Source organism: Mixophyes fleayi, chromosome 2 (assembly GCF_038048845.1).
Source record: "Mixophyes fleayi isolate aMixFle1 chromosome 2, aMixFle1.hap1, whole genome shotgun sequence".
Taxonomy (NCBI): Eukaryota; Metazoa; Chordata; class Amphibia; order Anura; family Limnodynastidae; genus Mixophyes; species Mixophyes fleayi.
The window spans coordinates 262,838,507-262,863,780 of record NC_134403.1 but is presented as its reverse complement, the minus strand read 5'-3'; the positions used below and the strand labels follow the sequence as shown (position 1 = coordinate 262,863,780).

The 25,274-nt window shown below is 41.0% G+C and overlaps 1 protein-coding gene and 1 long non-coding RNA gene across 2 annotated transcripts in view; both read left to right on the top strand.

The window, feature by feature from the left end:
- Nucleotides 1-6,479: 6,479 nt before the first annotated feature.
- Nucleotides 6,480-25,274, top strand: part of PLEKHA6 (pleckstrin homology domain containing A6) — a 132,805-nt gene continuing 114,010 nt past the window's right edge. The window contains exon 1 of the mRNA XM_075196073.1: nucleotides 6,480-6,688. The gene's annotated coding sequence lies outside the window, so the exon portion shown is untranslated. The remainder of the gene's footprint in view (nucleotides 6,689-25,274) is intronic.
- Nucleotides 10,305-11,226, top strand: LOC142140372 (uncharacterized). The gene is made up of 3 exons (XR_012688435.1): nucleotides 10,305-10,374; nucleotides 10,488-10,587; nucleotides 10,675-11,226. It is a non-coding gene; the product is annotated as an uncharacterized LOC142140372 (long non-coding RNA).

The following is a 25,274-nucleotide window of genomic DNA, read 5'->3' as shown; positions in this document are numbered from 1 at the left end:
ATACATTTATATTGTGCATATTACTGTGGATCAAAGTCAAGGTGCCCGTGTATATATTGTGTTGCAGTCTCTCCCCGTGCACCTCCTCACATATATATTCAGTGGTACAACTTGCTAGTGGCAGACCACTGACTCCTGTTTACAGTTTCACCTGTTCCAGTATCCTCTCACATAACAGTGGTACAACTTGCTAACGCAGACCACTGACTCCCCGGATACCCCCACTTGGATTCCATTCCTTCACTCAGACAGCGGTACAACTTGCTATCCGCAGACCGCTGACTCTCATCACCTCCTCGTTTCTGTTGGACATTCCTCCTCACTATAGCAGTGGTACAACTTGCTACCGCAGACCACTGACTACCTTCACGTGTCCTTTGTCCATACAGTTCCTCGTGTATTACTACCTCCATATTGCCAGTGCTGCTAGTCATAGACTTTCCTGAGCATCTCATCATCTGCTATTTCCTGTTCCGTGATCACCCTGCTACCAGAGTACCATATTACCACCTATACTGCTCTGGTAAGCCTATCACCTGGTGATCCCTGGGTAAAGACTCCTAGTGCCCGTGACAATTTCTCTATTGTGCGTATCTTTGACAGGTCCTGCCATACAGGAGAGCCAAGGTGGAAGATTAAAAAAAGTAGGTGGTAATGCTATTGAAAGTCGTGGCGGGTTATAAGGGGGGTTAAGGGAGAGCTATAAAGTGCGAGCTCAACTAATCTGAAGTGAAATACTTAATTGATTGGATACAGTATTGATGAAAAATTATATGAAAAAACAAAAAACAAATAATGTGTGGAGAGATTAGGTTAAAGTAGAAATCCCCAAAAAAGAGGTGTGTTTTTTTAATAGAAATCAATGTGGCAGCCTATAAGAAGAAGCTTGATAGTTACCAATTCCTTGGTTTCTATCTTCAGGCTGCTGTTAATGATTTATAATTCTGTACAGTTTCCACAGTGTTATAGGACTACCATGGCAACCATAGTCACATGGCAAAGGATTTAGTGAGCAGAGAGGTATTGGATCGCCCCTTTGAGCTCTATTTGCTCTCTGTAATGTAAAATCCTCCCCTTTCTTCTCCCTCTCTGCCATCACATCACATACTGAAATTTTGAGTCTGTGTGGTGTGACTAGCAGCCATACTTGTGTGCCCTCCAGAGAAATTTGCAAAATAAATAATGATTTTTAGGAGCACACCTTAAAATTAGATACATGCTTAAATGTTGCTTAGCTTGTTAGTTAAAAAAAAGACCCTTCTCTGTGGGATTGCTGCTCTAATACAGAAAATACACTAAAGCACCAGGAGGTAAGTTAATTAGAGATAAGATCAAGTGAAATGTTATACTGGTCACACATGCTACTATATCACAACTAATATTGGGCAATTGACCGAATGCCACAGACTGTGTGGTCATCATCATCATCATTTATTTATATTGTGCCAGCAAATTCCGTAGCACTTTACAATTGGGAAACATTAATAAAACAATACTGGGTAATACATACATACAGAGAGATGAGAGAACCCTGCTCCCAAGCTTACAATCTATAGGACAATGGGAGTTTGAAACACAAGGGCATGTGCTACATCATATTGCACACTGGACCAGTTAGAATGCAAAGTTAAAAGTATTGAGTGGGCTGCAACACAGCAATGTTGGTCAGAGGGTTGTTATCTTGTGTTAGCTGTGTAAAAGGTGGTAATAGGGTAACCTAGGGAGATTAAGATGGTGGTTGAGGAATATCATAAGCTTGTCTGAAGAGGTGGGTTTTCAGAGAACGCTTGAAGGTTTGAAGACTAGAGTCAGTCTTACTGTGTGAGGGAGGGAATTCCACAAAGTGGGTGCAGCCCGAAAAAAGTCCTGTAACAGGGAATGGGTGGATGTGATGAGAGTGGAAGGGAGACGCAGAAATTGTGCAGAACGGAGGTGTCGAGTCGGGAGATATTTTGAGACAAGTGAGTAGATGTATGTCGGTGCAATTTTGTTGACGGCCTTGTATGTTAGTAGAATAATTTTATATTGGATTCGTTGAAATACAGGCAGCCAATGTAGAGACTGACAGAATGGCTAAACAGAGGAAGAACAGTTTGCAAGGAAAATCAATCTAGCCGCTGCGTGCATAATAGATTGTAGGGGTTCCAGTCTGACTTTTTGGAAGACCAGTAAGGAGGGAATTGCAATAGTCGATGCAGGAGTTGATGAGTGCATGAATTAATGTTTTTGCAGTGTCTTGTGTTCAGGGCACTGATGGTAGTCAGACGATTTGGGGTGGGAGGATTGAGAGGAGATTTAAATGTATTAAAAAGGAGTGGGTTTTTTTTGGTTAGAAGCCTGAGCATAGATGAGATATTGGAAGTATGTTTGTTTTGCAGTGTCCAGAGAATTTCTGTAAGAGTGGTAGATACCAGTATATGTGATGAAATCATTAGAGATACAAGATTTACGCCAGTGACGTTCTGCTTTGCGATAAAGTTTTTGTAGAGTTCATGTTACTTTAGTGTGCCACTGTGGGCAACGAAGTCTATGCGTAGTATGTAGTGTCGCTGGAGCCACTTGATCAAGGGCAGTTGCTAGGGTTTGGTGAAAATGGGGTAGTGCTCGATCAGGGGAGGAGAATGTAGAAATTGGGGAAAGAAGGGGTTGGAGAGAGGTGGAAAACTGTTGAAGATCAATAGAGTTGATATTCCTGCGGTTGTGTGGAGGCTTGGAAGATTTTGACACTGGGGAGGGTGAAGAACTGGGGGTCGATAAATAACCTTGATGCCCAATAATCTAATAAGAATTAGTTTGAGCATTAATAATAATATCAACATCATTATCAGTCAGAAGATAGCCAAGATCACTGTTATAGGCTTATGTGTGTGTGCGATCTTCTTCCAACTGAATTAACAGGCCCCAGTGATGCCGGATATGAGTGAACCATTCAGCTGAATGGCCATCCACATGTCTGGATACATTGGCACTGATCCATAGCAGCAGAATCTGCCCGTGTGTGGCCAGCTTTATATAAAGTTGTGTAGATGAATATAAAATAAGAGATAAGGGGGAGAACAGAGGAAAAGATAAGTTGAGAAGGAGCATAAAGGTAGGCAATAAACTAAAGTACAATATGCATGTGAGAGCAATGCATGACACTTAGTTTCCCAGCTGAAAGGAAAATTTTAGACCATGGTTTATTGCATTAATTATACTTTACTATTTTAAAAGTTCCAGATGGACTTTTTTTTTGCCATTGTGCTGTAATATAATCGTGATAGATATTTCTAAGTATTTATTTTTTGTTCATTGTTCGGCAGCAAATGGTTAAAAACAAATAAATGTTTTCCGGTCAGTAAAAATTAAAATAATCCGTTAAAATATGGTGATAATAAATGTAGTGTGAAAGACCAGACATAGGCATTGTAAAGGGCCCCAGATATGTTTAAAGCACAGGATCCTACTCTTACATATGTACACCAGTGCCACTGCCGCCCAGTCATATACATTCAGGAAGAAACTCTTCTCAGTAGCTCAGAGTTTGTCACTGGCACATATATGTATACTCAGAAAGAAGCTACTTGTCCTATGTTAACACTCATTATCATTAGATCATCATCATCATCATCATTTATTTATATAGCGCCAACATATTCCGTAGCGCTTTACAATTGGGGACAAACGTAATAAACTAATAAACATACTGGGTAAAACAGACAAAGAGGTGAGAAGGCCCTGCTCGCAAGCTTACAATCTATGGGACAATGGGAGATTGACACATGAGGTTAAGTATACATTTTGCATCTTGGCCCAGCCAGACTGCAAAGGTAAGGTGACTCATAAGCTAAATGATCCTGTCACACAACAATGTTGGTCCGGGGGTAGTTGTCTTCTGTGAAATTGTGTAACAGGCTAAAGGTAGTGAGGTTAAGAGGGTGGTTGAGGAATATTATAAACTTGTCTGAACAGGTAGGTTTTCAGAGAACGCTTGAAATTTTGTAGACCAGAGGAGAGTCTTATTGTGCGAGGGAGAGAGTTCCATAGAGTGGGTGCAGCCCGAAAAAAGTCCTGTAACCGGGAATGGGAGGATGTAATGAGGGTGGATGAGAGACGCAGATCTTTTGCAGAACGGAGTTGCCGAGTTGGGAGATATTTTGAGACAAGAGAGGAGATGTATGTTGGTGCAGCTTTGTTGATGGCCTTGTAGGTTAGTTACAGTATTTTATATTGGATTCGGTAGAAGACAGGCAGCCAGTGTAGAGACATACAGAGTGATTCAACAGAGGAATAGCTATTTGCAAGGTTTGAGTCTGTTTTTGGGAAGACCAGTAAGGAGGGAATTGCAATAGTCAATGCGGGAGATGATTAGTGCATGAATTAAGGTTTTAGCAGTGTCTTGTGTGAGATATGTGCGGATTCTGGATATGTTCTTTAGATGTATGTAACATGATTTAGATATAGAGTCAATGTGGGGAACAAAGGATAGGCGTGAATCAAGGATTACACCTAGGCAGCGAGCTTGTGGGGTGGGATTTATGGTCATGTTATCAACAGAGATAGAAATGTCAGTTATGCTCTTGTTGGCGGGTGGGAATATTATTAACTCTGTTTTAGAAAGATTAAGTTTGAGTTGACAAGAGGACATCCAAGATGATATGGCAGAAAGACAGTCAGTTACACGGGACAACACAGATGTCGAGAGATCAGGAGAGGCTAGATAGATTTGGGTATCATCCGCAAAGAGATGATACTGAAAGCCAAAGGAACTTATTAGATTTCCAAGAGAAGCGGTATAGATAGAGAACAGCAGAGGACCTAGCACCGAGCCTTGGGGTACTCCAACTGATAGGGGAAGTGGAGCAGAGGTGGCTCCAGAGAAATTAACAGTGAAAGAGCGATTAGAGAGGTAGGATGAGAACCAGGATAGAACTGTGTCTTGAAGACCTAGGGATTGCAGCGTTTGTATGAGAAGAGAGTGGTCAACGGTGTCAAATGCAGCCAAGAGATCCAGGAGAATTAGGAGAGAGTAATGGCGTTCAGTCTTAGCAGTGATCAGATCATTAACAACCTTGGTCAGCGCAGTCTCTGTGGAGTGTTGAGAACGAAAGCCAGACTGAAGAGGATCCAACAGGTTGTTTGCGGAAAGAAAGCGTGTGATATCGTTAGATATCGTTAAGTCATGTGTGTGCATATTTGTAATGTGTCAAACCAGTTTCTCAGTCTGTCAACACACCCAATGCATTGGGACATTGTCCAATAGTGTTGCCCAAAAAGCAGTTGGAAGTTAGTATAGGAGAAGCATTTACATTAAGTGTCTGTACATTCAGGCCTACATATTGAAATGGACATTATCACATAAAAATTATTTATTTTGTAAACAATTTATAGCTTTATTTTTTTGCTATGTTTTGAAAACTGGTGCTTCCATGTATTGGAAATGCAATTTGTTGTGGATTTTGTGCTGCTACCCTAAAACCAGTATATGAACCTTTTGAAGCCTATTTCTAGCAATGTGACATGGAGCCTAATTGGAAATACATTCAAAATATGATATTGTCCATTGTACTATTCTATTATTGTTTATGAATAATACTTCATTTTACTGAAGCAATGTAAGCAACAGCTCTCACTCTCCTCAATGAATGCAAAAATACATTTATGTCTATATAGTTAAACACATTTTTATGAAGGAGTGCAGTTTCCCAGTGGGCAGTAGGGTTTAGCTTTCACTTTTAGTACCAGTAGCGAGGATCAATATAAAACATCTCTGCCATCTGGCTAGCGATGACTCTGTGGCTGGAGATTATGGAGGCAGGTTCATTGCAGCTGAGAAATGTACTTAAATGACAACAATGTTTTGTCTCATCAAATGCATTAAAAATGATTATCATTTGTAGATTAAGTTAAAAGACATCCTTAAATCTCTCTCTCCCTCTCTTTTTTCTAATACGTTGATATTGTGAAATGGGCAGAAACTGCTACTACAGTTTTACAGGAACATTGTACCTCAAGCGACTGAGGGTAATGACAGGAGGCTTAAAAAAGGCTCAGAGAACTGTCAATCCCTCACTTTATTTTATAAACAGGACACTGTTGTATATTATTAAAATACTTTGCATGCCTCTGACATAAAGGAATGTAAACACACGGCCAACACATACAGGTATATTTTGTACTGATAGTTTGGTGATGAGGAATATCACCAAACTATTCTATGGATTGCAGAAACCTAACATCACCAGCAAATACTACCGTATTAAATGTTTGCCCTAACTGTTTACAAGTGTGTTGTAAAATTCTAACAGTCACCTGTAATCTAATTGAATCTCTCTGTTTATTATGTCATTATTTTTCAAATGTATACATTTCTTCATATCACTGTATCGGTAAGGTGACAGGCAGGGGGTTAAATCTTCTCACTCTGCCTGACAGTCCTGGGTCACGTGGAGGGATTAAAATCCCTAGGGATACTGCGAGCATGCTCAGTGCAGGCTCAGAATACAGCACAGATCAACGTAACCTCTACAGCACCAACCTGCATCCAAAAGAGCTCAGTGCAGCCACATTATATTGCTGTGAATACGGAACTGTACCAGTGTATAGCAAGGCAAGGATCTCAATTTACAATTGATTTTAAATTTGGATATTATGAATGGACTCCACAGAAACACACTTAGCCCGCCACAGCTACTTTGGAGGTTGAAAGGTAAGGGTGTGTTATAATTATTATTTGTTGTTGAAGGGGTTAACCATTTTGCATCTGTGGTAACAGTGATGGTGATATATGATACTGATCTTTAAATCAGGTCATAGAGATTACACCACCTGCCACCCATCTCCTCCCTATTGACAAGCAGTGAATTAAGTCTCATTTCTCTTTTAAGCTTCAAATCCCTACAGATCCTTCCTGTCTTAAAACATGCTTTCCAGGTCTTGTATGTTCTTGTTTTGGCCCTGCAGACTGCATCCCCTTATCTCTCTTTTCTCTGCCCCATGCTCTCTCCCTGGTCACATTCTCTATCATCACTCATCCCCCACCTTTGTGTTTCTATCCTCGGTACAGCCTCTATCCCCATCTTCTCATAATGGTTACATACAGGAAAGTGGTTTTGTTATACTGTGTATTTTCGGACATAGCTATATAATTGCATGAAAAATACCTTTGGATGCTTATAGATCTATGTGTAGCCTTCATTTACCTATACACATGGCTGTGTGGTATACAGTATTTGCCCTATTTTTAAACCAAATGAAATCCTGCAGAATTTTATGATCATGGCAATGCAGAGTCACAATGCAATGTCTTAATTCACCGCATGTAAATATCTTAATTATTGGTTATTATTGTTACAAATGTTTTCTCTGTAACATTGCAAAACAGATAGTTGGCCGCTTCTGTCAATTAATAACACAGACATTGAGTAAGAAAGCAACTATAGCAACACTGGAATATAAATAGAAATGGTTTCTAAATATAACTAATACAAGTGGACTAGTTATAAATAGGCTATGGACTTATTATTACTAATTGTACTAACATTGTGTCCTTTTCAGTGCAAATATTATTTAGCTTCCAGCCACCAGTGTTAGAAAATAAAATATCAAATTCATGTTTTTTTTATTTGAGATAACTGTTTGTGCAAGTCCAGCGTATCTCTGGGAGAGCCTTGTGCAGCAGTTCTGTCTCAGATGCTCATTCCCTGGGTTAGCTGACTCATGCATACCAGCACTTTTTTCTTTCATACAATTCTAGTTTTATATACTACATATCTGTGTCAAAAAATGGAATGCTTGTAAATGGGGTAGCATACATATGAATGCCTTTGCACTCTTGTTGTGCTTGCTTTTTAATATTGTATGCACATTTCCATTCTTTGTAAAGTTTGTTTAGCAATGCACAGGGCTGTATGCACATTAACTACTAGCCTTTCCTGCAATATTTTCCATAAATGATATTGCAGTAAGTGAATTAATCTGTGAAAAGTGCATTCAAAAGGCTTCATAAGAGTATTTAAGGTATGTTTAAAGAACACTGGAATATGCAATTGAACATGCATTAATGCATCTGTGCAAGCACAACTACATTTCCATGTGTACACACCCTTATGCTATTTAAAGATGGCCAAATAGGCCACTCTTGTCACTCGGTACACAATGTGCAATTTCCCACATGCGTTGATGGCCATATTGGATGAGATCTAGGTGCACAACCTGTGCATCTGGATCTGTTTTGAGGCCTGTTAGGGGAGGGCTGGGAAATCATAGCCTGAGTGGCAAGACTCGACTCAGCAGCCTATGCCGGGGAGGGGGGGGGGGGGTTCCTAGTGCCTGGAAACCCCACTCCAAGCCTGGGGCACTGTATAATTGAGGTGGCTGGACTCTGCCCCCACTTCACACGGCTCTGCTCGAAAATAGAGAGCTGCGTGCACCTAACACTAGTGCGCGCAGCATTCCCCATGTATATTATGGGGATAGGAAGAGTTGGAGAGCAGCCAAGCACTCTCGAAAATTATAGCGACGTCCCCATGCATGCTGGTCACGCCCACTGGCAGCATGGTGTGGAAACCCCCCTCTATAAATCCTGCGTTTGCCCCTGCCAGGGTAGCCCACCTTGGGACTGGCCAGGGGGACAATGCCCCTCTGCCCCCCAACCCAGCCTACCACTGCTGTTAGACCAGTTAGAAGATAACCGCAGGTCGATAACGATCCTCTACCGACCACAATTGCCAACATGTCCAATTTTGATCCATTCAGTTTTCTTTTGGAGCCATACATGCTTTGAAATTGGGCTGATTGTTCAGTATTGCTGACGACATATCAGTGTGTATGGTCAGCTTATGCTATAGCTAAAACAATTAGCTGGTTACTGATAATAAAGCTACATGTCTTTCTGTAGCACAGTGAAAAGTAATGAGCTGTGAAGCAAATCTGTATAATAACTGCTTCAACATCGCCACTTAGAGACATTTATTCCGATAATTAAACGGTACAAAGATAGAATTTTGTTCAAAAATGTATTTACACAAATTATATTCCAACTCAGCCCTGTTTCTTGAGATTTAATAATTAATAATTTTACTTATGTAGCGCTTTTCTCAAGACACAACTTTAATGTTAGGGATGCTTTAAATGTATAAGATTTTTTTATAGGGCTTCAGCATTATTAAATAAAGTAATATATTTTACTGTCAATTAAATATACGCATTACCCATTAGTAAAGGATACTAGTATTTTAATGAATTTCTTTGTATTTATACAATGACTCTTTTTTCTTTTTAAGGTCACTTTCACAAAACAGATACTTTAATGTGGTTGATAGGGTTTGGTAATGATTTTTTGTCTGCGTTTGTTGGGTCTGATATGATTAAGTTGCCCCTTTTCCTTTGAGGTACTGCCTCTGCGTCCCTGAGGACCTGTTTGTGTTGTAATGAACTAGTCTCACACACTTCCTACCTGTGCCAAATACAGGATCCTATTTCAGACAGTAGGAATGCAGCCAAATCTTTGCTACTATTTACTGTACTGTACATATACAGACAGCAAATACATTTATTAGGTTTGATGCATCAATAGGTAAAAACTTTATATTTTTTATAAAGTACACACAAAATATATCTTTAAGGTCAGGAAACTGTTTTCATTCCTTTAAATGCTGATAGTGTTTGAAAATATAAATGTGTGAAACAATAGCATGGTGGCAATCTCGCTTCCGGACACAGGGAGGTGCCTGAGAATGTAATCTGTGACCTGATAAGTGTCATGACAACAGTCTGGCGATTATAATTCCTGTCAGTGCAAAATGATAAGACGTAATAATAAAACCAAGGAGAGTAGGAGAGATCAAGGAAGAAAGAGAGGGACAGGGGACAGAGAGAGAGAAGGGAGGGGGAAGACGTGACCCAGAGAGCAATCAGTGTAGTTATATAGTAGCCAGTAACCCTTATCTCACATTTACCCATGCAAAGCTATGAAACAGAAGCCATGCAACTACAAACACTGCACACAGTTACCTGTGCTCTCTATTTCCTTATATGTCTGCACACATAATGAAATAGTGCACCCTTAGAATCCACCTTGGGGAGTGCTGAAGTGAATATACATAGCTAGATCTCCAGATTGACCCCATACAGTGACATTCATGTGTTTCAATTTAGAGCTCTTTTTCTGAGTATTTTTGCTGGTGATGTCACAGCATGTTCTTCTGTGATTGGTCAGCTCTGGTGATCATTGTCTTTGTTGCTGATGTAAATTCCATGGGTTTTCACCTTCCCGCAGTCCTAAGGGGCGGTTACATCTGTCTCATATGTTACCATGGCAACTGTGGAGCCCTGTGCTGACCAGGATGAAGGAAACTAAGGAGTGTATGAAGAAGCAAAAAAGAGACTTAAGGGGTCAGTCACAGTGCACTGATTCAAGTGCAGAAATTATGTATAACCTATGAGTAATGGGTAATCTAAAATGCTGCACATTTATGATTTTAGTAGTTTTTCTGTTTTGACTGCAGATTACAGAAAAAGGCTACAACAGTCCTTGTTTGCTGTATATAGGTGACTGGTTATAGAAACATTCTGAGATCATTAACTAGTTGTGGTTTGTTTCACGAGGTAAGGTGGAATTAGTGAAAATTGATTTTGTATGGGTGTCCTGGAAATTAACTGCCTGCTGAATAAAGACTATCTGTTGTCCTTCAGGTACCACTTACAGTGATTGAATTCAAGATGAGAAATGTAATAAGCACATTTGGATCTTCTACAAGTAGCCAGTCGCTATTTCTGTACTGAAGGATAGTTGTGAAACATTTGTGGGATGAATGGGGTACCTGAGAACTTGAGAACCACTGGGCCTGACTAGCTCCAGATGGCCTTATCATCTTCTACCAGAGTTCCTCAATTTGTGACACTATCAGTGATAATGTGGGAAGCATTTGTTTTTTTCCATATACATCTGTTCTTATGCTAAGAAAGTGATGTCAGTATCCCAGAGCTCCCTAAATAATGTAAAGTCTTTCAAAACCTTTTCATTTAACCTGTAGTTCTAGAATCAGTATTCACAATATGCTTCAATTAACCATATAAAATGTCCCATGGATGAATTAGATGTGTCCTTTAGCTGTAAAAAATTAAAGTAATGTTAACAGTATAAAGTCAGCAAAACATGTAGTAAGGGAGCCTGGGCTGAATGTTTGTGGGATTTTGTCCATAAATCATAACATCTCATAATGTAATATGTAATAAAATAATGAATCTCATGATCAAACACTGAGAAATCCCATCAATATCAACACAAGGCTAAGAAAAGGCCTAGAAAAGGTTGTTACTGAGCCTCATACTTTCTTGGTACTGCATCAGTATGGTTCATCAATTCTTTTAGCAGTAGCCAATCAAAGATGCATAACTCAAAAAGCTGCTTCCAGGTATTGCCGCAGTCACAGTAACAAACTTCCTGCAGAGCTTAGAGTCCTATATGCCTTCAGCTCAATATAACATATGAACCAATTAGGGCCTGATTCATCAAGAAACGTAAATGCTGATATGTGCCGTATTTGCATGAGATCGCTCTGCGAATTTCTCGAACCAGACTTGTGGATGCAGCAACATCTAATTATTCTTTGAACGGAAAGGTCACTTACGACAGCCTACAATTTCATTGCGGGGTCAGAGAGGGGAATGAACCTTGCACATAGTTAATGTACAGTAAGGCCGTACCAAGCTCAAGCGCACGCAGCATCGTCCCAATCTTTGGGCATCTCTAAGGAACGTATGCATGCTAAAACATGAGTTTGCAATCAAGAGCAACTGGAAAAATGCATTTTGTGTATAGTCCACATTAAGAACATCCTGATAAATGTATTTTATGGGGAGGGGTGGGGATGGAAAAAAAAGACTTTTGTGTTTTCACTAATGGCTAAATTATTAACAGGTGACAATAATTTAATATAGTTTTTTCTTTCAGTGTTTTTTTGGGACTTTATATTCCACATGTGTATTGAACTTATCCTGCAGTGTTTTGCCTGTCAAAGCAGAGCGCACCTAGACCAGTATTCAACAAGAGAAGTTTCTTAAGATCCTCTCCTAAATGAGTACAGATATGCGTATGCCCGAATAATGTTCGTTTTAAACAAAATGTAATTTACGTTTGTTTTGCGTGCCTCAATAGATTAGGCCCTTAGTGGTTTTGGCAGGCTGAATTTTATATTACAAATCAGAGAACACCACCGAGAAAACTTTGCAAATCAATGCGGTCCACACCCAAAAACTACCAAATTGAATGAGATCTGGCAAATCAGTGCATAGGCCACGCAAATTTATCTGTTGCAGATTCACTGAGACCTGTTAGCATGGTTAGAAGGTGACTGCACACGTCAACTGAAAGTAGTTACCTTCTCACTGCATTTACCAACATAGATCATAATAATTGAATCAATTTCCAGTGGATTATTATCAGGCTTGTGTTGGGTTATACACACTGCGATTTCGGGACAATTGCCTGCTGCCGCTGCCAATGCTGTTGCATGTGTGGTCAGCTTAACATTAAATGTGGAATCATCTGAGGCATATTTTTTTAAAGGAAGTCTGGAGCTGTAGCAAAATAAATCTTATCTGGTCCTGGTGGAGATTTCCTCTGCGTACATTGGTAAGGCTAGGTACACACTACAGGTTTATCAGCCAATTATCGACCTAATCACCTGATAAATGACCATTCGGACAGATATCGCATTAGTGTTTATACTTACATGATGAATGAGAGTCGTTCCAAAGTACTGATCATCGTTTCATTTGATTGCTTGTCCTGTTTAAAATCTCGTTCCAACCTCCGTACGACCCTGCAGTGTGTATGCACTCACAATCACGATCTCCATAGAGTTTACAGAGTCATGATCTTTTCAGCCGATGCGGCAATGACCATCAGCTGGTGTCCTGGTGAATAAATGTAGAAACTGCTGTATGTGGAATAAGTCATCCGTTCCTTCTGAGACTGATTATTTAGTTTCAGATTCACAGGAGCTAACGAAATTTATAATGATTGTGACTGGATCACGTATAAATAACTTCTGGTATAAATTTATTTAAAGGAAATAGTGCAGGCCGCTTATTTATTAATTTCTGAGATCAGGGGAGAAAATAATTTTTTCTGTTTTAACCTTTCTAGAGGAAATGCCTTATTTCTGATGTATATATCTGATACAATAAGACTTTTGTATATCTTGGTGTAAGGAAATGTCTTGTTTTGGGTTTGCAACTTTTCTTGGGGAATTCTTTTTACTTTGGAGGAAATGTGTATTCTGCAAATGTTGGAAGAAATGACTCATGCTAATCTCATGCTAATTAGACCTTTTGATGTGTGAGGGTCATAGGTAGATGTAATTAGACTTGCTGTCAGATGTCCACTGTATCCAAATTAAGATGCGGGATATCACAGCAAGGTTTTAAGATATCACAGATAAACATACCGTATATACTCGTGTATAAGCCGAGTTTTTCAGCACATTTTTTGTGCTGAAAAAAGCCCTCCTCGGCTTATACACGAGTGAACTCCTGTTCTCCCGTCCCTCAGCTTTTAGCTTCCACAGTGGAACGTATGTGCGTTCCACTGACAGGAAGTTCGGCATTTGGAACGGTTTGCGTTCCAAATGCCGAACTTCCTGTCAGTGGAACGCACATGCGTTCCACTGCGGAGGAGGTCTCAGCAACAATAGCATCAAATGTAATTGGCATTAACTGGCGCAATGAGGAGACATGGAACTGGGGCTTTGACTTGCAGCCTATTTGCACATTGGACCCTTAATTGTGGACACTCATTATAAAAATCTAGCGATCCCAACAGCGCAGTGGAGGAGACCCCGGGGGAGGAAAACTCCATGATTCTGGTAAGGTGCAGCAACTTTTAGTAGCCCGCCACAACCAGGGTTTTAATCACTACAGCATCAATTTGCTCATATTTCAGGCGCTGGTAGCAATGGTTGCTAAAAACAGGAACTAAAATGTTAGTTTAGGTAACATATTCAGGGAGATATTAGACTCCAATTTTCCCAACCTATCTGCCATGTCCTGCTGGATCCACCAGAAACTGTAAGATATTAGTTCCCCTCCATCACTTACATATGTCTCCTGTTTACCAGTAGCTGCTGCATTTCCCACCCTAGGCTTATACTCGAGTCAATAAGTTTTCCCAGTTTTTTTAGGTAAAATTAGGTGCCTCGGCTTATACTCGGGTCGACTTATACTCGAGTATATACGGTAAATATTGTTAGCTTTGTAATGCATGTAAAGCTATGTTTTGGTAAACAGGTTACATCCTGATTCTAAAAATAGGCTGTGTCGAAAAAAGTATAAAAAGCTAGACCTTGTAAACTGAAGTGTATCATTCTGATGTTCCATCTGACATGACCACTGATACCTTTAATCAGTGGAACTGTCCTTGTCAGGACACTTGAGGGAAAATAAACCCTGCTTGACAACTTCTTCAAAATTGCTGTAATCCTGTGACCTGCAGAGTAGACCCTAAATCTAATCCATTCTCCAGCTGTTTCTGAGGTTTAGACCCAGCTCTCCAGTACCACCGCTCTGCCGCTACCCAGCAGCTTTGGCCAGTGTGATAGGCCAGGGGGGATCCACAGCACCCTGATCCATAGTACACGGTCAGTGGTACCAGCCCAGGTGCACCAGCACAGGAGTATACTAGCAGGGACAGTTACACAGAAGGAATGTGGTTCTGGGCGCCATAAAGGAGTCCAGTGGTGGCAGCAGGCTCCTCTGACTGTGTCAAGAGGGGCGTATTCGGAATAACGAAAGGGGATGGTGGCAAAGTAAGCCCAGCCGGTTCCCAGCAACAACAGACAGGGTGGCATAGGCGGTCCATCCTGTCACAATGACATTGTGAATAGCTATAACAAGGCGGTTAATCAGTGTGACAGGAATGAATAAATGAATGAATATTGTGCTGTCATTCTCTAAACGACTACAGGACCAGATGAAGAGCACAGATCTCAAGGTAAATTGTGTATAGTGTGTACACATGTATCAGCAGACTGATTGGAACTTCAATCGTTTGTAAAATCGTTAGTGATAAAGTTTTTTAGTTGAAAGCTTTTGTAGTGTGTACCAACACAAGTAGTAAATTTTGTATTTAGGAATGTGGTGGTAGATTATTGGTAAAATACTCTTTTTTTTCTCAGGGAGGGTTTAGCTTTACACACAGTGATTGTGATGGCTATTTAGGCAATTTAAAAACAAATCACAGCCTGTATGGGCCTAAAAATACTATAGACTCCATTTAACATGTGATTAGCATTTATTATATGCCCATTGAGACAATAGTCACATCTGGCTGTGTATACAGTCATCTTCCAACCACTCTAAGCTGGGTACACACCGATTCACAATCGTTTGTTCAGATGTTGCAAGAGTGTGTATGCTCCCACAATCATGTTTTATCGTACCAAAACACATCACATCTGTTGATTAGGTTTTCTAAACTACCTAAATATCACAAAAAAGATGGAGTGATGGAGGGCAAATGTAAAAGTGTGTACGCCCATAGCTCATCTGTGTGGAGTTTGTATGTTCTCCCCGTGTTTGCGTGGGTTTCCTCCGGGTGCTCCAGTTTCCTCCCACTCTCCAAATCATACTAGTAGGTTAATTGGCTGCTATCAAAATTGACCCTAGTCTCTCTCTCTGTCATCTGTGTGTGTATGTTTGGGAATTGTGACTGTAAGCTCCAATGGAGCAGGGACTGATGTAAATGAGTTCTCTGTACAGCCAGGGGCGGGCTGGCCCGGGGGGCAGGGGGGCAACGGCCCCCCGGGCCGATGCGTCAGACAGCTATTAGGGCCGGGGGGTAGGCCAGCCGGCCGCCCCCCGGATGCAAAAAACATAGGTTACCTGTCATCAGATGCGGCCGTGTCAGCGCACAGGCGGCCGCATCACATGACATATGATGCGGCCGCCTGTGTGCCCCCCGCCTGTGTCCAGCTTTCGGGTTCCATGCGTATGCGCTCACGCATGCACAGAAGGACAGAAATGTAATATTTTTCCTTTCTGAATGTATCTCAAATTCCAAAGTATTTATTATTTATTTAATGAGATAGATTAGAAACGTTTACTGAAATATACACTTTGCTAGCACTCTAGTATATATACCATATTTATAATAACGACCTGCCTTTTGCATTGAGGTGTAATACTGCATGATGACTGCAGGAAATAACATGTTTGTTACTGACTTCTGATGACTGCTTCCCAATGTTACATTATAGAAGTGCTTTTTTTGTAAGAAAAAAGGTGCCGGAACTCACATCACGTAGTCAATCACTGTACACACACCCACACACTTCAGTTGTGTAATGAAACTTAACGGTCACCGCCCGCAGTAAGCTCTCAGCGCGAGACCACATGACCAATCACAATCTGAGCAGCGCCACAAGCCCTGCAGTGCCATCACAACCAGCGCGGACGAAGTACGCATGCATCGGACTGGACACACAAGCAGCCTGCATGCACTCAGGGCCGGATTAAGACACTGCAGGCCCCTGGGCTAGGGGTACTGTGAGGCCCCCATTTACTGTGAGGCCCCCATTTTTCAAGTGCCTAATCCGATATTATTGGGGGCCCCCTAGTAATATCGGATTGGGCATAAGTAGTTTGAGCTGTGTTCCTTTTAATATACTAAATCAGTATTCTCAAAATGCACACTTTGCCAGCCAGCCCCCAACCCCCCCCCCCCCCTGCAAATATCTCCCTCAAAAGTACACACTTTGCCAGCCAGCCCCCAAACCCCGCCCTGCAATTATCTCCCCCAAAAGCACAATATGCGTGCCAGACCCCCCCCCCCTTGTAATTCTCTGCACCAAAAATACAATAAGAAAATGGTAGTGGGAAGGGCCGCACTTCCTTATATGTGAGGATGCAGCCACAAAATAGAACCCGTGGTATACGGAGGGAAATCTCCACCCTCCCAAATAAAGATGGGTAACAAGATGAGGTTCAGGGCGCAAAAGTATGTGCCTAAAGCTAGGTATACTGAATAAGCAAAGAAATGTCCAAATGTAAAAAGGGCAAACTTTCGGTAGTATCGTGCATTGAACAGCTACTTACTTTTCATTTTATGGGTTTTGGCCCCAACTTATGTGTGTTTGGACTCTTTTTTTTGTTTTTCATTTTTTCTTTTCCATTTTTTTTTTATTATCTATTTTATATCATTTTTTCATAGACTGTTTAGTCGTTTTTCATACCCCTGATCAGTTTGCCCTTTTTACATTTGGACATTTCTTTGCTTATTCAGTATACTGTTTACTGTATTGCCCAGTGCAATTATCTCATACCGTGCTCTGCATTGTGCACATTTTATTTTTTATATGTCTTTGTTCTGGCCAGAACATGTTTATTTGCATTTATGTACACATAATAGAATAAATTCCAGCTTTAGGCACATACTTTTGAGCCCTGTACCTCATCTTGTTACCCAAAAATACAATGTACAGTTGTCTGAGCCAGCCAGCCCCCAAGAGCGAGCTTACCTCGGTCTTCATCGCTGGTCTTCTCTTCTGTCAGCTCACACCCTGTCCCTGCTGCCTGTAGTGTCCGTTCCGCGGCGTGCACCTATCTCCTTCCTGAGGAGATCTCGTGAGAGTGATCTCACTCTCACGAGATCTCCTTAGTAAGGAGATAGGTGCACGCCGCGGACAGACCATTGCCTGCAGTCTGTCAATGGAGGTGAGTTACGTGACGTCACCATCATTCAGGACTCGGAGTCGCCGACCGCGGTACAGGCTGTAGCGTGGCCGGCGGCTCGCTACAGCTCAACATTAAAAATAAATAAATAATACTTTCAAGAAAGGGCCCCACGGATGCCCGAGGCCCCTGGGCTGTAGCCCAGTTAGACCTCGGGTTAATCCGGCCCTGCATGCACTGTTTTAATGATTTTGCCACCGACCTGCTACGCTCAACAGGGCGATTCAAGTCCAAGTGGACCAAACGTCAAATGTTCAAAAGTTACTTTTAAAACTTGGAAAATCCGTTCAAAAAAGATGCTGGAACTCAGTTCTGTGAGTTCTATGACAAAAAAGCACTGCATTATAGTAATTACCATTTTGCAGTATACAGTGTACTATTGCTGCAGTAGTGTTTTGTAAGCTACAAGTGCTGGTTTAATGATTCTGTCAAAATAATGAATGAGACATTAATTATCCTAATCAGTGTAGTCTTTACAAAAAAGGATTTTGAATAAGGGGAGGGTCCCTGTATTTACAGAGACTCTATTTACATATCCTCCCAAGCTACTAATTAAAAAAAATTATCCTTGAGTCTTGGTAGGTTCCCAAATCAGCCTCTCCCTAAAGGCGTCATGTTTTCTGCGGAAACCCTCATGTTCAAAGTCCAGTATTGTTACACTCCCTGTAGATAATTGCATATTGAACACTCATGATTACCCCCAGCCATACAACACTGTTTTCTTAATATTTAGATAAGTCAGTGACTAGTTGACTTAATGCTTGTGAGTGTTGGAGAACTGCTGTAAGGGGTCTAGTAGATGTATTAAAGTGGAATTTCAATGTGAATGCTGAGGGATTTTCACCCTTTTTCATAGTGAATTCCTATTTGAAGGAAAGTATTTTGCTTCCTTTATTTGCTTTATTTAATCTGATATCATTGTTTATTCATATATCAGAAGATTGCAGAAAATCCCCTCCCCCAAATATATCTTTATTAGCTTTGTGATAAGCTTAGTTTGCTAAAGAAAAAATGTTCCGTGAAACTGCAGTGTACTTTAACGGTACCCAGACATGTTAGACACACAGTTTGATTGATTTTGCTTGGATTGTGCAAAAATTGTTCAGTGTGTGGGAGGCACACAATCAAATGCAATCACAATTGTATACAATTCAGATTGGTGAGTTAGAATTCATGTTCTACCCAACAGGAAAGTCTTTGGGCTAAATCGCCGCATTTACTATAGGGCGGTTTGAGGCTTCAATTTAAATTGAATGGTGATGTATGGCGGATTGAAAAAGCTAAACCGCCAGCGGCTTGCTTAAAACCCCCATCAAAACCGTCATCCAAAAGACAGGACAGGACAGTTTTAATACCTGCTTCAAAATGGCTTGATAGCTCAAACATGCTGTTTAAACTATGTTGCCATTCATATCATAAGAGCAAGCACCATTGACATTTAAATTATTTAGACAATTATTATTTATTGATTAAGGGGCAACATTAATTTAATATTAACTTATGAGGGGAAAAAATGTAATTATATTAAGGGGACAAGATTATTTAAGTATTATATTAATCAGGCACTATGTAATTGTGCAACATAAATAATTATATCCACCATTAACAATCAGTTAATAGTATTATATGTTTACATTTCCCACATAATATAATGCTATAATAGTGTCCCCTTAAAAAAATATTTTAAAAAATTTCCCTGATGAGTTAATATTAAATTAATTTTGCCCCTTATTCAAAAAAAATGATTGCCAAATCATTTAAATGTCAGTGGTGCTGTTTGATCAATCCCGCCATTCACAATCACCTCTTTTATTTTGGCCGTTTGAATGGTGTTTTGGAGGCGGTTTTGAAACCCCAGATTAGTAAAACCGGCTGTTTGTATGTTAATCATTATTAAAATCAGGATGACAAGTTGTAAAGTGGTGATTTTGAAAAATGTCCATTCTGGCCATTTTAACGGCAGTTTGGGCTTCAGTAAATCCAGCGGTTTCAAAACCATCGAAAAAATAGCCGAAAAGCGGAGGTTTGAGCAAACGGCCTTTAGCAAATCTTTGTTTGGGGTCTAACATTTACATTTTTAAAATTATCCAATTCATTTCTGATTGAATCTCATAAAAAAGAATTAGTGTACCATGTTTGGGACATTAGCGAGCCAATTCATACAATATACAACTAAAAATTGTGCTTGCTTTGTAAAACAGTGTGTGGGTATATGAAATACAGTTGTTTGTTTTAAACATGCTTAAAAGGAATTAAAACCATATTACTACTCTGTAATGTTATGATGGGGACACAATTTTTTTTACATGTGTATTGTTTTGCTGAGTGAAATATCATTTTGTCAGGAAAGAACTGTGGCGTTATTTAGAGTTAGGAGCAAACCCAGCTGTGCAAATTTGCACATGGACAAATCATGTTGTGTACAAATGCATTTTTTGCATTCAGAGAAAATACTGCCTGGTTTTGCATGAAACACACAAATGCTGGGACATTTTAAGCTAACATTGGATTTGGAGTTGAGCTAGGACACACCCCTCCCAACCATACATTTTAAATGCCCACCCCTGCAGTACAAAAGTAAAGGAAGATGGATTTTAAATTAAGGAAAACTTTTTTGCATACCGTGTATTAACCTGGCGTAGAGGGCAAGGGGTGCTAAAAGCATATTAGCTTTAGGCGGCCTGAACCCTTTATCTGGTACTGTCAAAAATAATATAATGATCCTGGGATACATATATACAGGACTACCATCAGAAATTGTGGGGCCCAGTACTAAATAATCTGGCAGGGCCCCCCTATATATGCCCCCTCCCTCATCACTGTACATTCCTCCTCTCCATAATCACAGTACATGCCTCCCCCACTCCCTCATCACAGTTCATAACTTGCCCCACTCCCTCACCACAGTAAATGTAACTCCTCCCCCCTGTCCCATCCCATCACAGCAAATGTTCCCCTCTCCCCCATCCCATCCCTTCACAATAAATGTTCCCCTCTCCCCATCACAATAATTGTCCTCCCCATCCCATCCCATCATAGTAAATGTTCCCCTCTCCCCTCCCCAATCACATCCCAGTAAATGTTCCCCTCTCCCCTCCCCAATCACATCCCAGTAAATGTTCCTCTCTCCCCTCCCCAATCACATCCCAGTAAATGTTCCCCTCCATCCCATCCCAGTAAATGTTCCCTTCTTTCCTCCCCGCAATCACAGTAAATGTTCCCCTCTCCTATTTCCCTCTCCCCTCCCCTATCAAATTAATGACCAATTAACTTATCTTCTCCTCCGCGATACTGCAGTTCCCTGTCACTGATAGAATGAGAGTGCGGCGAGCAGTAATGGCATCACTATGCTGCACGCTCCCAGCCTATCAGAGTTTGGGAGCCGAAGCATCGTGGAGGAGAAGGGGCAGGGTTGGTCATACTAAGGGGCCGGACATACGGAGAAGTCTGTCTGGGCCCCCTAGTGTGTCCGGGCCCCTCACAGCTATACCGCCTGTATCACCCTGATGGCAGCCCTCCATATATATTCATCTCATGCCCATTAAATTGTAATTTGATCATGATCCTGCATCAGAACCAGTTAGGGATATCAGCAGAACAGCTGAATGTGTTGAATACATGAAGTGTGAGAAATACACATTGTTTACTCTAAAGGTATACTGCTCTCTAATTGTAGGCACTGTATATACTAATAGCGCCCATGACATCTTTCTCTGCCATGACAAATGGCATAACCCACCTTTTTCTCCAGTCCTTTACAGTTATGTGGTCTTAATGACAGACATATCATTATTTATTTGTTCTACGTAAGAGTTTTGCTCAAAATAGCCTGTGCGTGACAGTATTAATGAGATAAACTGATTTGTCTTGACGCATTAGTAGGATGAATATAAGGATCCTTAAGGTTATATTGCAAGGTAAGGCACTGATGAAGCCTTGGTAAACTGTAGTTGGTGCCTAAGTTTTTGACCCAGTATGTAAATATTTGGAGTTTAACAACAGATGAAGTACTACAGGTTGCGTAGATCAGGGCTGTCCTACAGGTGGCCAGCAGACCTGAGATGTTCCTCTAAGGCTTGGCTATAGGTTTCAAGTCATGTGAGAGTCTCCATAGCCTCTGTTGTAGAATTTACATTTTTCATGGGATCCAGCCTGCAAATGTATATCTAGATCATATATGTTGACCGGAAAATTTTGACAGTACTAACCTAAACTATAGAGTCAACAAACATTTAACTCCTTCTAGCTCACATGAACTATGTAAGCTGACAAAAACATGTATAATACAATGCTCTACGTGATTAGGCCTTTGTTATTAGTGGAGAGGTTGATTTAGAGGTGCAATATAAATGTTGGCCATTTGTATATGTGGAAATACCCGTTTGCCCTCTTATGTTTCCACGTCTGTATTTTGCATTAATATTATCTGTTATTTATTAGGGTTCCCAGTGCAGCACAATTGTATATAGGCAAAGATGCACGCAACCATGAATGTAGCATATAAAGGCATCTGGAGCAAAATTGTGGCAATCATCATCATCAAATAAAAAACAGTAACATTTCTGAAGTAAGAATTTGTGCATGTTAAAGAATGTAATGTACTGCACTTACATGTGAACGCCGCTGATCCGCTTCTCCAGGCACAAAAGGCCTCATGCATCAGATATGTGTAGATAGTGTCGGACTGGGGCATGAAGGGCCCACCGAGGGACTGCAACGCTAGAGGCCCACCAGAGGGATGGGGGGGGGTGGCCAGTCATCATAGAGGAGAGATCAGACACTAAAGGGGAGTGGTCAGCCCATGAAGGGCAGCTAGCACCATAGTGTAGTATATAAAGAATGCAGTGTGTAAATAAAGAGGACACAGTCTTGACCTGCCCCTTAGATTGGGTGGAACAGTCACCAAAAATCGGTATTGTCCTACTAGAATCAGAACATTTGACAGACTGTCCTACCTATTCTTGTCATTTTCACCACCTGTGGCTGCTGGTTGCTTTAGTTGAAGCTTGTCTGGATCCTGGAATGTTGGGGGCCCTATTTGGAAAAAAAAATGGGTGCATTTATAAAATTACAATCAGCCTTGACGTTAAATCAATAGGACCCATGATTAATACTTCCTCCAGCCCCAGTAATAGTATTACCATTTAATAAATAAACCTATTTCCCTCCCTCAAAACAGGCCCAGCAATAGATTAATAGCATTTACGTATAATAAATATACCTATTTCCCGCAACTGTCACTGCCATTAAATAATTCATATTCACATTTAATAAATAGACCTTATGCTCCTCAAACACAGCCCCACATTCAATTAATAGCCCCCAAACCACCCCATCTTAAATTAATAGTCCCCACTATAAAATTAAATTGCCCCACCATCATCCCACAAACAGAATAGCACCCATTAGTTAGCCACCAACTACAACACACATTACATTTCCACAAGCCTGCTGTGCCATCACACATACTGTGCCCCTTCATCACCATGCTGTGCCCCCTTATGATCACACTGCGCCCTTCATGCTGCTTTTGGTCCCCCCTTCTCCTGGCCCCCCTTCATCACCCTGTGCCATGCTGCTTTGGCACCCCTTCATACTCTGCCATGCTGCCTTTGCCCCCTTTCACACTGTGCCATGCTGCCTTTGCCCCCTTTCACACTGTGCCATGCTGCTTCGGCAAAATAATTTAAAAAATATATAAAAAAATTATAAAAAAAGTCTCTAAAAATTTCTACTGCAATATCAATATATGAATAGGGTCACTGTTCCTGCAGTCAAGAAATATTAGTACTGCAATATATAAAAATACGTTATATAGTTTATATAAACTACGTTCACTGTTGCTGCTGTACCCAAAAATAGGTACTGCTATTTCAAAGTCAAACTACGTTCACTGTTGCTGTTGTACCAAAAAATAGGTACTGCTATTTCAAAGTCAAACTACGTTCACTGTTGCTGCTGTACCAAAAAATAGGTACTGCTATTTCAAAGTCAAACTACGTTTACTGTTGCTGCTGTACCAAAAAATAGGTACCGCTATTTAAAAGTCAAACTACGTTCACTGTTGCTGCTGTACCAAAAAATAGGTACCGCTATTTAAAAGTCAAACTACGTTCACTGTTGCTGCTGTACCAAAAAATAGGTACCGCTATTTCAAAGTCAAACTACGTTCACTGTTGCTGCTGTACCAAAATATAGGTACCGCTATTTCAAAGTCAAACTACGTTCACTGTTGCTGCTGTACCAAAAAATAGGTACCGCTATTTCAAAGTCAAACTACGTTCACTGTTGCTGCTGTACCAAAAAAAGGAACCGCTATTTCAAAGTCAAACTACGTTCACTGTTGCTGCTGTACCAAAAAATAGGTACTGCTATTTCAAAGTCAAACTACATTCACTGTTGCTGCTGTACCAAAAAATAGGTACTGCTATTTCAAAGTCAAACTACGTTCACTGTTGCTGCTGTACCAAAAAATAGGTACTGCTGTATAACTCCAGTCCAGTGGTACTCTCCTGTGCCGCAGATAATTTATAAAGGCTTTGCCCAGTGTGTGTGGTTTAGGGGTACGCTCTCTTGTGCTGCATATAATGGAGTACCAAAATTTGGAGGATAAAGTAGGGAAAGATCAAGAACCACTTCCTCCTAATGCTGAAGCTGCTGCCACTAGTCATGACATAGGCGATGAAATGCCATCAACGTCGTCTGCCAAGGGCGATGCCCAATCTCCAAGTCTACAGCGGTGCAAAGACCTGCTGGTCAGGAGATTCTCCTCTGAAGAGGACCGTGGCATGTCAACAGCTCCTCCTTCATTTTCTTCAACACTTGTGGCTGCGAGGAAAAAGCTCAGTTTTCCTAAAAGACCCGCTGGCGGGGATGCTGAGAACATCTGGTCCGGACTGAAGGACCTGCCAACCATTGCAGACATGTCTACTGTCACTGCATTGGATGCAGTCACTATTGAAAAAATGGTGGAGGATAACTTTGCTGACACCATCCAAGTAGACATGTCAGACAGTCCTTATTTTTACTGGCAGGAAAAAAAGGCAGTTTGGAAGCCCCTGTACAAACTGGCTATATTTTACCTGAGTTGTTCCCCCTCCAGTGTGTACTCGGAAAGAGTTTTTAGTGCAGCGGGGAACCTGGTCAGTGAGCGGCGAAGGGGGTTGCTTCCACAAAACGTTGAAAAAATGATGTTCATAAAAATGAATTATCAATTCTTCAATCAAGAACAGCACTGGCCTCCAGAGACTACAGAGGGACCTGTGGTTGTGGAGTCCAGCGGGGACGAATTGATAATGTGTGAGGATGAGGAAGTACACACTTAAGGGGGCGAGGAATCAGAGGATGAGGATGAGGACGACATCTTGCCTCAGTAGAGCCAGTTTAGTTTGTACAGGGAGAGATGAATTGCTTTTTTGGTGTGGGGGCCCAAACAAACCAATCATTTCAGCCACAGTAGTTTTGTAGGCCCTGTCGCTGAAATGATTGGTTTGTTAAAGTGTGCATGTCCTATTTCAACAACATAAGGGTGGGTGGGAGGTCCAAAGGACAATTCCATCTTG